This window comes from Leuresthes tenuis, unplaced genomic scaffold (genome assembly GCF_036924035.1).
Source record: "Leuresthes tenuis unplaced genomic scaffold, fLeuTen1.0.hap1 SCAF_23, whole genome shotgun sequence".
NCBI classification, from domain to species: Eukaryota; Metazoa; Chordata; class Actinopteri; order Atheriniformes; family Atherinopsidae; genus Leuresthes; species Leuresthes tenuis.
Window position 1 is genome coordinate 12,441,991 of NW_027325377.1, and position 12,335 is coordinate 12,454,325.

General features: G+C 42.4%; 1 non-coding gene across 1 annotated transcript; it reads left to right on the forward strand.

Moving 5' to 3' along the window:
- The first annotated feature begins 1,121 nt into the window (after positions 1-1,121).
- Positions 1,122-1,312, forward strand: LOC140283285 (U2 spliceosomal RNA). The gene has a single exon (XR_011909995.1). It is a non-coding gene; the product is annotated as a U2 spliceosomal RNA (small nuclear RNA).
- Positions 1,313-12,335: the final 11,023 nt, after the last annotated feature.

Here is a 12,335-nt window from a genome sequence, read left to right on the forward strand (position 1 = left end):
ACTTTGTTTCTTGTGACAAGTCAGCGAAACAGCGTATACACGTCAAGACACTGAATCAAGTTTGCCACAAGAACTCATAAGTTTGGCAGTATTGCTCTGCCGTCAGCAATCATACACCCATTTTATTTTCATGAGACATGTGCAGGCACCTGTTCATCTACTGTTCTATCACTATGAATTAGTTTATCTATTATCAATAAGGATACTTCTACAACTACTATCAAAGTATGTCCGGACTTCTTATGTTGTCAGTTGCTATATATGAATAAGTGGGTTGCTACTGAAAAGCATTAAGCATGTCACACAGCCCAAACATATAACATTTCAGGACACACCACACAGTTAACAACCACAGTGAAGCGTGTCAAAGCCCAAACATGTAACATTCAACAGGACACTTACACAACACATTCAAATCAAACAGTCAGACAACATACAAGAACCTATACCCCAGCCGGCATTGCTCCCTGCCTATTTTCCTACAACTCACTATGTGTGCGCACACCTTTATTCACAAACTCTTCAACTTATACTCTTTTACCGAAGCTGCTACAGCTCGATTGGCCAAATACCCTTAGATCCTATTTCGGTGAATTTGACATCTGCCTTGCATGTAACAGATTAGCGGTTTAGCAGTTTTAATTTAGTTTGAGTGAAGGAATTCATTTTATAGCAAAATCCGAAATCGTGAAGAACTCATGGAAGTAAGCTTATTCTCGGATTCCTGAATCTTTAGATTTGCTCTTTCTTTTACTGCAAAGTACAACGTTGAGCAGCACTAAAGAGTTGTTTCTATTTTTGGCAGGCTTTACCTTTGCGGATGAAGCCCTTTCTGTCTGTGCAAAAGAAATCTTGTTACTGTGCAGAGTGACTTCTCTGAGTAGAGTCGCCTTACTTGTTGCGACTGTGCCAATGTTCGAAGCTGGAGTGCAAAGTTGTTGCTTGAATGGTGCTCGCTGGAGCGTGCGGTAGTGTAAAGTTATACCATTTAAAAGGGCTGAAGAGTGCTCAGTGCAGCGGGTGGGCGGAGGTGCAAAGTGAAACTATGGCCATAAAAAGAACACCGCTACAAGTGCGCATTGTGCCAGGAAGGGCCCTCGGACGTGAACCAGTGGACAGTTATCGCTTCTCGGCCTTTTGGCTAAGATCAAGTGTAGTATCTGTTCTTATTAGTTTAATGTCTGATGTGTCCTCTATGCGAGGACTACATATTAAATGGATTTGTATCAATAGGAGTTGAAAAAGGAGCTTGCTCCGTTCACTCCAAGCATCGACCCGGTACTGTAGTGCCCCTGGGAACGGTGCGCTCTCCTCTGCTCTTGTGAAAAAGCAAACAGCGGTGCAGGATGGAAGTTTCAGGGAGCCCAAGATGAAACTTTCTTTTAGTCTGCTGAGGAAAGAGAGTGAATGCGAAGTAGACTTTAACACGGTTCTGGGAGCGAGCCGAGTGCGGGCTAACCAGGAGAATTGCTTGAAAGAAACGCGACACCGAATGAGCGGTCAGAACAAAGCCTCAATACGGTGTTCCTGTGGTGTTTTTATAAAATGCGGTGAAAAAAAAGGTGTGAATGCCCCATAGAAAACTAAAAGGTGGAGCGGAAGTGTTCGGCTGCAAGAAGGTGTGAATGTCCGACTATATTTGGTGAAAAGCAGGTGAAGCAAGGTATGAATGCCCAACCTTACATCATCAAAAGCGAGATCAGAGGTTTTTGGCTGCAAGAAGGCCATAGTTTGCCAAAAGTGGGTAAGGTGCGAATGACCGACTAAATATCAACAAAAGTGGGGGCGGAGGTCTTCGGATGCAAGTGGGTGTGAATATCCCACCATAGAAGTATGGTGGAGAGGAAGCTGTGAATGGCCGACCATAGTTTGCAAAAAGCGGGTGAGAAAAGGTGCGAATGTCCAACCATACATGATCAAAACAGGGAGCGGAGGTGTTTGGCTGCGACAAGGTGTGAATGTCCACCCATAATTAATGAAAAGCGGGCAACAAGTAGGTTCGAATGCCCAACCATACATCATCAAAAGCAGGAGTGGATGTGTTCGGCTACAAGAAGGTTTGAATGTCCGAGCATAGTTTGTAAAAAGCGGGTAAGAAAAGGTTCGAATGCCTGAACATACATCATCAAAAGCAGGACTGGATGTGTTCGGCTACAAGAAGGTTTGAATGTCCGACCATAGTTGGTAAAAAGTGGGTATGAAAAGGTTCGAATGCCCAAAATTGGCTGAAAAAAACTGTGTTCGGCTGCAAAAAGGTGTGAATGTTTGACTAAAGTTTGTAAGACAAGGTTCGAATGCCTGACAATGTATGATCAAAAGCGGGAGCGGAGGTGTTCAGCTGCAAGAAGGTCTAAATGTCCATCATTAATTGCTAGAAAACATGAAAGAAAATTTTCGAAAATCAATCTGCATATGATCATAAGTGGGAGAGGAGGTGTTCAGCTGCAAGAAGGTGTGAATGTCCTACCATAATTGCTGAAAAATGTGTTAGAAACGGTAGGAATGCCGGACCATACATCATCAAAAGCTAGAGAGGTGGTGTTCGGCTGCAAGTAGGTGTGAATGTCTGACTAAAGTTCAAATATATTAACAAAAGCGGGAGGAGAGGTCTTCGGATGAGTGGTTGAGAATTTCCAACCATAATCTATAAAATGCGGTGAAAAAAAAGGTGTGATAGAAACCTAAAAGGTGGAGCGGAAGTGTTCGGCTGCAAGAAGGTGTGAATGTCCGTCTATAGTTGGTGAAAAGCAGGAAAAGCAAGGTCTGAATGCCCAATCTTACATCATCAAAAGCGAGATCAGAGGTGTTTGGCTGCAAGAAAACGGGTAAGGTGTGAATGACCGACTAAATATCAACAAAAGTGGGGGCGGAGGTCTTCGGATGCAAGTGGGTGTGAATATCCCACCATACAAGTATGGTGGAGAGGAAGCTGTGAATGTCCGACCATGGTTTGTAAAACGCGGGTAAGACAAGGTGCGAATGTCCGACAATGTATGATCAAAAGAGGGAGCGGAGGTGTTCGGCTGCAAGGTCTGAATTTCCAACCATAATTTGTAAACACCGTTGAAGAAAAGCCTCGAAAGCCCGACTATACACCATCAAAAGCGGGAGCAGAGGTGTTCAGCTGCAAGAAGGTCTGAATGTCCACCAATAATTACTGAAAAATGGGTAAGAAAAGGTGTGAATGCCCAACTATACATCATCAAAAGCAGAAGTGGATGTGTTCGGCCACAAGAAGGTTTGAATGTCCGACCATAGTTTGTAAAAGGCGGGTAAGAAAAGGTTTGAATGCCCGAACATACACAATCAAAAGAGGGAGAGGAGGTGTTTCGCTGCAAGAAGGTGTGAATGTCCGAGCATAGTTTGTAAAAAGTGGGTAAGAAAAGCTTCGAATGCCCGAACATACACCATCACAAAAGCGGAAGCCGAGGTGTTCGGCTGCAAGTAGGTGTGAATGTCAGATCATAATTTGCAAAAAGCTGATGAGAAAGGTGTGAATGACCGACAATAATTGCTGAAAAATGTGTTAGAAAAGGTAAGAATGCCGGACCATTCATCATCAAAAGCGGGAGAAGAGGTGTTCGGCTGCAAGAAGCTGTGAATGTCCAGCCATAATTACTGAAAAACGGGTAAGAAAAGGTAGTATTGCCAGACCATAAATGATCAAAACAGGGAGCGGAGGTGTTCCGCTGTAAGAAGGTGCTAATGTCCGACCATAATTGGTAAAAAGCGGGTAAGAAAAGGTTAAAATACCCGACTGTACACAATCAATAGCGGTAGCGGAGTTGTTTGGCTACTAAAAGGTGTGAAAGTCCGACCATGGTTTGTAAAAAGCGGGTAAGAAAAGGTGTGAATGCCGGACAATGTATGATCAAAAGAGGAAACAGAGGTTTTCGGCTGCAAGAAGGTCTAAATGTCCAACCGTAATTTGTAAAAACCGGGGAAGAAAAGGCTCGGAAGCCCGACTATACACCATCAAAAGCGGGTGCAGAGGGGTTCAGCTGCAAGAAGGTCTGAATGTCCATCAATAATTGCTAGAAAACATGAAAAAAAATTTTCGAATATCCAACCGCACATGATCATAAGTGGGAGAGGAGGTGTTCAGCTGCAACAAGGTGTGAATGTCCACCCATAATTCCTCAAAAATGGGTAAAAAAAAAGGTGCGAATGCCCAACATACATCATCAAAAGCAGGACTGGATGTGTTCGGCTACAAGAAGGTTTGAATGTCCGAACATAGTTTGTAAAAAGCGGGTAAGAAAAGGTTCGAATGCCCGAACATACACCATCAAAAGAGGGAGCGGAGGTGTTCCGCCATAAGAAGGTGTGAATGTCCGACCATAGTTGGTAAAAAGCGGGTAAGAAAAGGTTAAAATACCCGACTGTACACAATCAATAGCGGGAGCGAATGTGTTCGGCTACAAGAAGGTGTGAAAGTCCGACCATGTTTTGTAAATAGCGGGTAAGAAAAGGTGCGAATGCCCGACAATGTATGATCAAAAGAGGGAGCGGAGGTTTTCGGCTAAAAGAAGGTCTGAATGTCCAACCATAATTTGTAAAAACCGGGGAAGAAAAGGCTCGAAAGCCCGACTATACACCATCAAAAGCGGGTGCAGAGGGGTTCAGCTGCAAGAAGGTCTGAATGTCCATCAATAATTGCTAGAAAACATGAAAGAAAATTTTCGAAGATCAAACCGCACATGATCATAAGTGGGAGCGGAGGTGTTCAGCTGCAAGAAGGTGTGAATGTCCACCCATAATTCCTCAAAAATGGGTAAAAAAAATGGTGCGAATGCCCAACCATACATCATCAAAAGCAGGACTGGATGTGTTCGGCTACAAGAAGGTTTGAATGTCCGAGCATAGTTTGTAAAAAGCGGGTAAGAAAAGGTTCGAATGCCCGAACATACACCATCAAAAGAGGGAGCGGAGGTGTTCCGCCATAAGAAGGTGTGAATGTCCGACCGTAGTTGGTAAAAAGCGGGTAAGAAAAGGTTAAAATACCCGACTGTACACAATCAATAGCGGGAAGGGATGTGTTCGGCTACAAGAAGGTGTGAAAGTCCGACCATGTTTTGTAAAAGGCGGGTAAGAAAAGGTTTGAATGCCCGAACATACACAATCAAAAGAGGGAGCGGAGGTGTTTCGCTGCAAGAAGGTGTGAATGTCCGAGCATAGTTTGTAAAAAGTGGGTAAGAAAAGGTTCGAATGCCCGAACATACACCATCACAAAAGCGGAAACCGAGGTGTTCGGCTGCAAGTAGGTGTGAATGTCAGATCATAATTTGCAAAAAGCTGATGAGAAAGGTGTGAATGACCGACAATAATTGCTGAAAAATGTGTTAGAAAAGGTAAGAATGCCGGACCATTCATCATCAAAAGCGGGAGAAGAGGTGTTCGGCTGCAAGAAGCTGTGAATGTCCAGCCATAATTACTGAAAAACGGGTAAGAAAAGGTAGTATTGCCAGACCATAAATGATCAAAACAGGGAGCGGAGGTGTTCCGCTGTAAGAAGGTGCTAATGTCCGACCATAATTGGTAAAAAGCGGGTAAGAAAAGGTTAAAATACCCGACTGTACACAATCAATAGCGGTAGCGGAGTTGTTTGGCTACTAAAAGGTGTGAAAGTCCGACCATGGTTTGTAAAAAGCGGGTAAGAAAAGGTGTGAATGCCGGACAATGTATGATCAAAAGAGGAAACAGAGGTTTTCGGCTGCAAGAAGGTCTAAATGTCCAACCGTAATTTGTAAAAACCGGGGAAGAAAAGGCTCGGAAGCCCGACTATACACCATCAAAAGCGGGTGCAGAGGGGTTCAGCTGCAAGAAGGTCTGAATGTCCATCAATAATTGCTAGAAAACATGAAAAAAAATTTTCGAATATCCAACCGCACATGATCATAAGTGGGAGAGGAGGTGTTCAGCTGCAACAAGGTGTGAATGTCCACCCATAATTCCTCAAAAATGGGTAAAAAAAAAGGTGCGAATGCCCAACATACATCATCAAAAGCAGGACTGGATGTGTTCGGCTACAAGAAGGTTTGAATGTCCGAACATAGTTTGTAAAAAGCGGGTAAGAAAAGGTTCGAATGCCCGAACATACACCATCAAAAGAGGGAGCGGAGGTGTTCCGCCATAAGAAGGTGTGAATGTCCGACCATAGTTGGTAAAAAGCGGGTAAGAAAAGGTTAAAATACCCGACTGTACACAATCAATAGCGGGAGCGAATGTGTTCGGCTACAAGAAGGTGTGAAAGTCCGACCATGTTTTGTAAATAGCGGGTAAGAAAAGGTGCGAATGCCCGACAATGTATGATCAAAAGAGGGAGCGGAGGTTTTCGGCTAAAAGAAGGTCTGAATGTCCAACCATAATTTGTAAAAACCGGGGAAGAAAAGGCTCGAAAGCCCGACTATACACCATCAAAAGCGGGTGCAGAGGGGTTCAGCTGCAAGAAGGTCTGAATGTCCATCAATAATTGCTAGAAAACATGAAAGAAAATTTTCGAATATCAAACCGCACATGATCATAAGTGGGAGCGGAGGTGTTCAGCTGCAAGAAGGTGTGAATGTCCACCCATAATTCCTCAAAAATGGGTAAAAAAAATGGTGCGAATGCCCAACCATACATCATCAAAAGCAGGACTGGATGTGTTCGGCTACAAGAAGGTTTGAATGTCCGAGCATAGTTTGTAAAAAGCGGGTAAGAAAAGGTTCGAATGCCCGAACATACACCATCAAAAGAGGGAGCGGAGGTGTTCCGCCATAAGAAGGTGTGAATGTCCGACCGTAGTTGGTAAAAAGCGGGTAAGAAAAGGTTAAAATACCCGACTGTACACAATCAATAGCGGGAAGGGATGTGTTCGGCTACAAGAAGGTGTGAAAGTCCGACCATGTTTTGTAAAAAGCGTTTAAGAAAAGGTGCGAATGCCCGACAATGTATGATCAAAAGAGGGAGCGGAGGTTTTCGGCTGCAAGAAGGTCTGAATGTCCAACCATAATTTGTAAAAACCGGGGAAGAAAAGGCTCGAAAGCCCGACTATACACCATCAAAAGCGGGAGCAGAGGTGTTCAGCTGCAAGAAGGTCTCAATGTCCATCAATAATTGCTAAAAAACATGAAAGAAAATTTTCGAATATCAAACCGCACATGATCATATGCGAGAGAGGAGGTGTTCAGCTGCAAGAAGGTGTGAATGTCAACCCATAATTCCTGAAAAATGGGTAAAAAAAGGTGCGAATGCCCAACCATACATCATCAAAAGCCGGTGTGAATGTCAGATCATAATTTGCAAAAACCTGATGAGAAATGGTGAGAATGCCTGACTATACACCATCAAATGCGGGAGCGGAGGTGTTCGGCTGTGAGTAGGTGTGAATGTCCGACCATACTTGCTGAAAAATATGACAAAGCAGTTTTCACTTGGTTCTAGTGAAGGAATTCATTTTATATCAAAATCCGAAATTGTGTAGAACTCGTGGAAATAAGTTTATTCTTTGATTCCTAAAGGTTTAATGTTGTTCTTTGGTATACTGCAAAGTACAACGTTCTTTTTTTGTTTAAAGCTATTTAGACATGGATAAATATGAAGGACAAAGCAGTTCCTTCTGTGGGTACAGTAGCTCCCGGAATATGGTGACTGCAGGCCCTGAGCCTGGTGGACATCAGGCCCTCCTGCCCTGTGTTGGGTCCCAGGTTGCGGGGATGCCTATTGCAGCCAGTCTCTGGCTGCCCTCTCCGGGGTGGGAGGGACCAGGCGGATGAATTAATTATTCTGCTAGTTTATATATTTTAAACATAAACAATAAACATTTATAAAACTTCCCTTGGCAAGGCAAATCTGTTTGGCATAAAAGGTATGCAGACTACAATTCTGCTGCCATAATGCACAACTCTGGATTTTGATATAAAATGAATTCCTTCACTCAAACCAAGTTAAAACTGCTTTGTCCTTCATATTTATCCATGTCATAATAGCTTTAAAGAAAAAAAGAACGTTGTACTTTGCAGGATAGGAAATAACAACACTAAACCTTTAGGAATCCGAGAATAATCTTATTTTCACGAGTTCTACACAATTTCGGATTTTGATATAAAATGAATTCCTTCACTCAAACCAAGTTAAAACTGCTTTGTCCTTCATATTTATCCATGTCTAAATAGCTTTAAACAAAAAAAGAACGTTGTGCTTTGCAAGATAGGAAAGAACAACTCTAAACCTTTTCAGGAATCCGAGAATATGCGTCGATTGACGAGTTCTACACAATTTCGGATTTTGATATAAAATGAATTCCTTCACTCAAACCAAGTTAAAACTGCTTTGTCCTTCATATTTATCCATGTCTGAATAGGTTTCAACAAAAAAGAAAGTATTACTTTGCAGTATACCAAAGAACAACACTAAACCTTTAGGAATCCGAGAATATGCTTCTTGTCACCAGTTCTACACAATTTCGGATTTTGATATAAAATGAATTCCTTCACTCAAACCAAGTTAAAACTGCTTTGTCCTTCATATTTACCCATGTCTAAATAGCTTTAAACAAAAAAGAACGTAGTACTTTGCAGAATAGGAAAGAACAACACTAATTTTTTTCATGAATCCGATAATAAGCTTCTTTTCACGAGTTCTACACAATTCCGGATTTTGATATTAAATGAATTCCTTCACTCAAACCAAGTTAAAACTGCTTTGTCCTTAATATTTATCCATGTCTGAATAGGTTTAAACAAAAAAGAAAGTATTACTTTGCAGTATACCAAAGAACAACACTAAACCTTTAGTAATCCGAGAATAAGCTTCTTTTCACCAGTTCTACACAATTTAGGATTTTGATATAAAATGAATTCCTTCACTCAAACCAAGTTAAAACTGCTTTGTCCTTCATATTTATCCATGTCTGAATCGGTTTCAACAAAATAGAAAGTATTACTTTGCAGTATACCAAAGAACAACACTAAACCTTTAGGAATCCGAGAATAAACTTATTTCCACGAGTTCTACACAATTTCGGATTTTGATATAAAATGAATTCCTTCACTCAAACCAAGTGAAAACTGCTTTGTCATATTTTTCAGCAAGTATGGTCGGACATTCACACCTACTCACAGCTGAACACCTCCGCTCCCAAATTTGATGGTGTATAGTCGGGCATTCTCACCATTTCTCATCAGGTTTTTAAATTATGATCTGACATTCACACCTGCTTTTGATGTTGTATGGTTGGGCATTCGCACCTTTTTTTATCCATTTTTCAGGAATTATGGGTGGACATTCACACCTTCTTGCAGCTGAACACCTCCTCTCCCGCATATGATTATGTGCGGTTTGATATTCAAAAAATTTTCTTTCATGTTTTCTAGCAATTATTGATGGACATTGAGACCTTCTTGCAGCTGAACACCTCTGCTCCCGCTTTTGATGGTGTATAGTCGGGCTTTCGAGCCTTTTCTTCCCCGGTTTTTACAAATTATGGTTGGACATTTAGACCTTCTTGCAGCCGAAAACCTCCGTTCCCTCTTTTGATCATACATTGTCCGGCATTCGCAACTTTTCTTACCCGCTTTTTACAAACCATGGTCGGACTTTCACACCTTTTAGTAGCCAAACAACTCCGCTCCCGCTATTGATTGTGTACAGTCGGGTATTTTAACGTTTTCTTTCCCGCTTTTTACCAATTATGGTCGGACATTCACACCTTCTTACAGCGGAACACCTCCGCTCCCTGTTTTGATCATTTATGGTCTGGCAATACTACCTTTTCTTACCCATTTTTGAGTAATTATGGCTGGACATTCACAGCTTCTTGCAGCCGAACACCTCTTCTCCTGCTTTTGATGATGAATGGTCCGGCATTCTTACCTTTTCTAACACATTTTTCAGCAATTATTGTCGGTCATTCACACCTTTCTCATCAGCTTTTTGCAAATTATGATCTGACATTCACACCTACTTGCAGCTGAACACCTCGGCTTCTGCTTTTGATGGTGTATATTTTGGCATTCGAACCTTTTCTTACCCGCTTTTTACAAACCATGGTCGGACTTTCACACCTTCTTTTAGCCGAACAACTCCGCTCCCGCTATTGATTGTGTAGAGTCGGGTATTTTAACCTTTTCTTACCCGCTTTTTACCAACTATGGTCGGACATTCACACCTTCTTGCAGCGAAACACCTCCGCTCCCTCTTTTGATTGTGTATGTTCGGTCATTCGAACCTTTTCTTACCCGCCTTTTACAAACTATGGTCGGACATTCAAACCTTCTTGTGGCCGAACACTTCCACTTCTGCTTTTGATGATGTATAGTTGGGCATTCACACCTTTTCTTACCCATTTTTCAGTAATTATTGGTGGACATTCAGACCTTCTTGCAGCTGAACACCTCCGCTCCCGCTTTTGATGGTGTATAGTCAGGCTTTCGAGGCTTTTCTTCAACGGTGTTTACAAATTATGGTTGGAAATTCAGACCTTGCAGCCGAACAACTCCGCTCCCTCTTTTGATCATACATTGTCGGGTATTCGCACCTTGTCTTACCCGCGTTTTACAAACCATGGTCGGACTTTCACACCTTCTTGTAGCCGAACAACTCCGCTCCCGCTATTGATTGTGTACAGTCGGGTTTTTTAACCTTTTCTTACCCGCTTTTTACCAACTATGGTCGGACATTCGCAGCATCTTACAGCGGAACACCTCCGCTCCCTCTTTTGATGGTGTATGTTCGGGCATTCGAAGTTTTTCTTACCCACTTTTTACAAACTATGGTCGGACATTCAAACCTTCTTGTAGCAGAACACATCCACTTCTTCTTTTGATGATGTATGGTTGGGCATTCGCACCTTTTGTTACCCATTTTTCAGGAATTATTGGTGGACATTCACACCTACTTGCAGTCGAACAGCTCTGCTCCCACTTTTGATTATGTTTGGTTGGATATTCGAACCTTTTCTTAACTGCTTTTTACAAACTTTGGTCGGATGTTCACACCTTCTTGCAGCCGAACACCTCCGCTTCCTCTTTTGATGGTATATATTCGGGCATTCGCACCTTTTCTTACCCGCTTTTTACAAACTATGGTCGGACATTCAAACCTTCTTGTAGCCGAAAACCTCCACTCCCTCTTTTGATCATACTTTGTCGGGCATTCGCACCTTTTCTTACCCGCTTTTTACAAACTATGCTCGGACATTCAAACCTTCTTGTAGCCAAACACATCCACTCCTGCTTTTGTTGATGTATGGTTGGGCATTCGAACCTACTTGTTGCCCGCTTTTCATTAATTATGGGTGGACATTCACACCTTGTCGCAGCCAAACACCTCCGCTCCCTGTTTTGATCATGTATGGTTGGACATTCGCACCTTTTCTCACCCGCTTTTTGCAAACTATGGTCGGTCATTCACAGCTTCCTCTCCACCATACTTGTATGGTGGGATATTCACACCCACTTGCATCCGAAGATCTCCGCCCCCACTTTTGTTGATATTTAGTCGGTCATTCACACCTTACCCGTTTTCTTGCCGCCAAACACCTCTGATCTCACTTTTGATGATGTAAGATTGGGCATTCAGACCTTGCTTTTCCTGCTTTTCACCAACTATAGATGGACATTCACACCTTCTTGCAGCCGAACACTTCCGCTCCACCTTTTAGGTTTCTATCACACCTTTTTTTTCACCGCATTTTATAGATTATGGTCGGAAATTCTCAACCACTCATCCGAAGACCTCTCCTCCCGCTTTTGTTAATATATTTGAACTTTAGTCAGACATTCACACCTACTTGCCGCCGAACACCACCTCTCTAGCTTTTGATGATGTATGGTCCGGCATTCTTACCGTTTCTAACACATTTTTCAGCAATTATGGTAGGACATTCACACCTTCTTGCAGCTGAACACCTCCTCTCCCACTTATGATCATGTGCGGATTGATTTTCGAAAATTTTCTTTCATGTTTTCTAGCAATTAATGATGGACATTTAGACCTTCTTGCAGCTGAACACCTCCGCTCCCGCTTTTGATCATACATTGTCAGGCATTCGCACCTTGTCTTACCCGCTTTTTACAAACTTTAGTCAAACATTCACACCTTTTTGCAGCCGAACACAGTTTTTTGCAGCCGAATTTGGGCATTCGAACCTTTTCATACCCACTTTTTACCAAATATGGTCGGACATTCACACAGTCTTACAGCGGAACACCTCCGCTCCCTCTTTTGATGGTGTATGTTCGGGCATTCGAACCTTTTCTTACCCGCTTTTTACAAACTATGCTCAGACATACAAACCTTCTTGTAGCCGAACACATCCACTCCTGCTTTTGATGATGTATGGTTGGGCATTC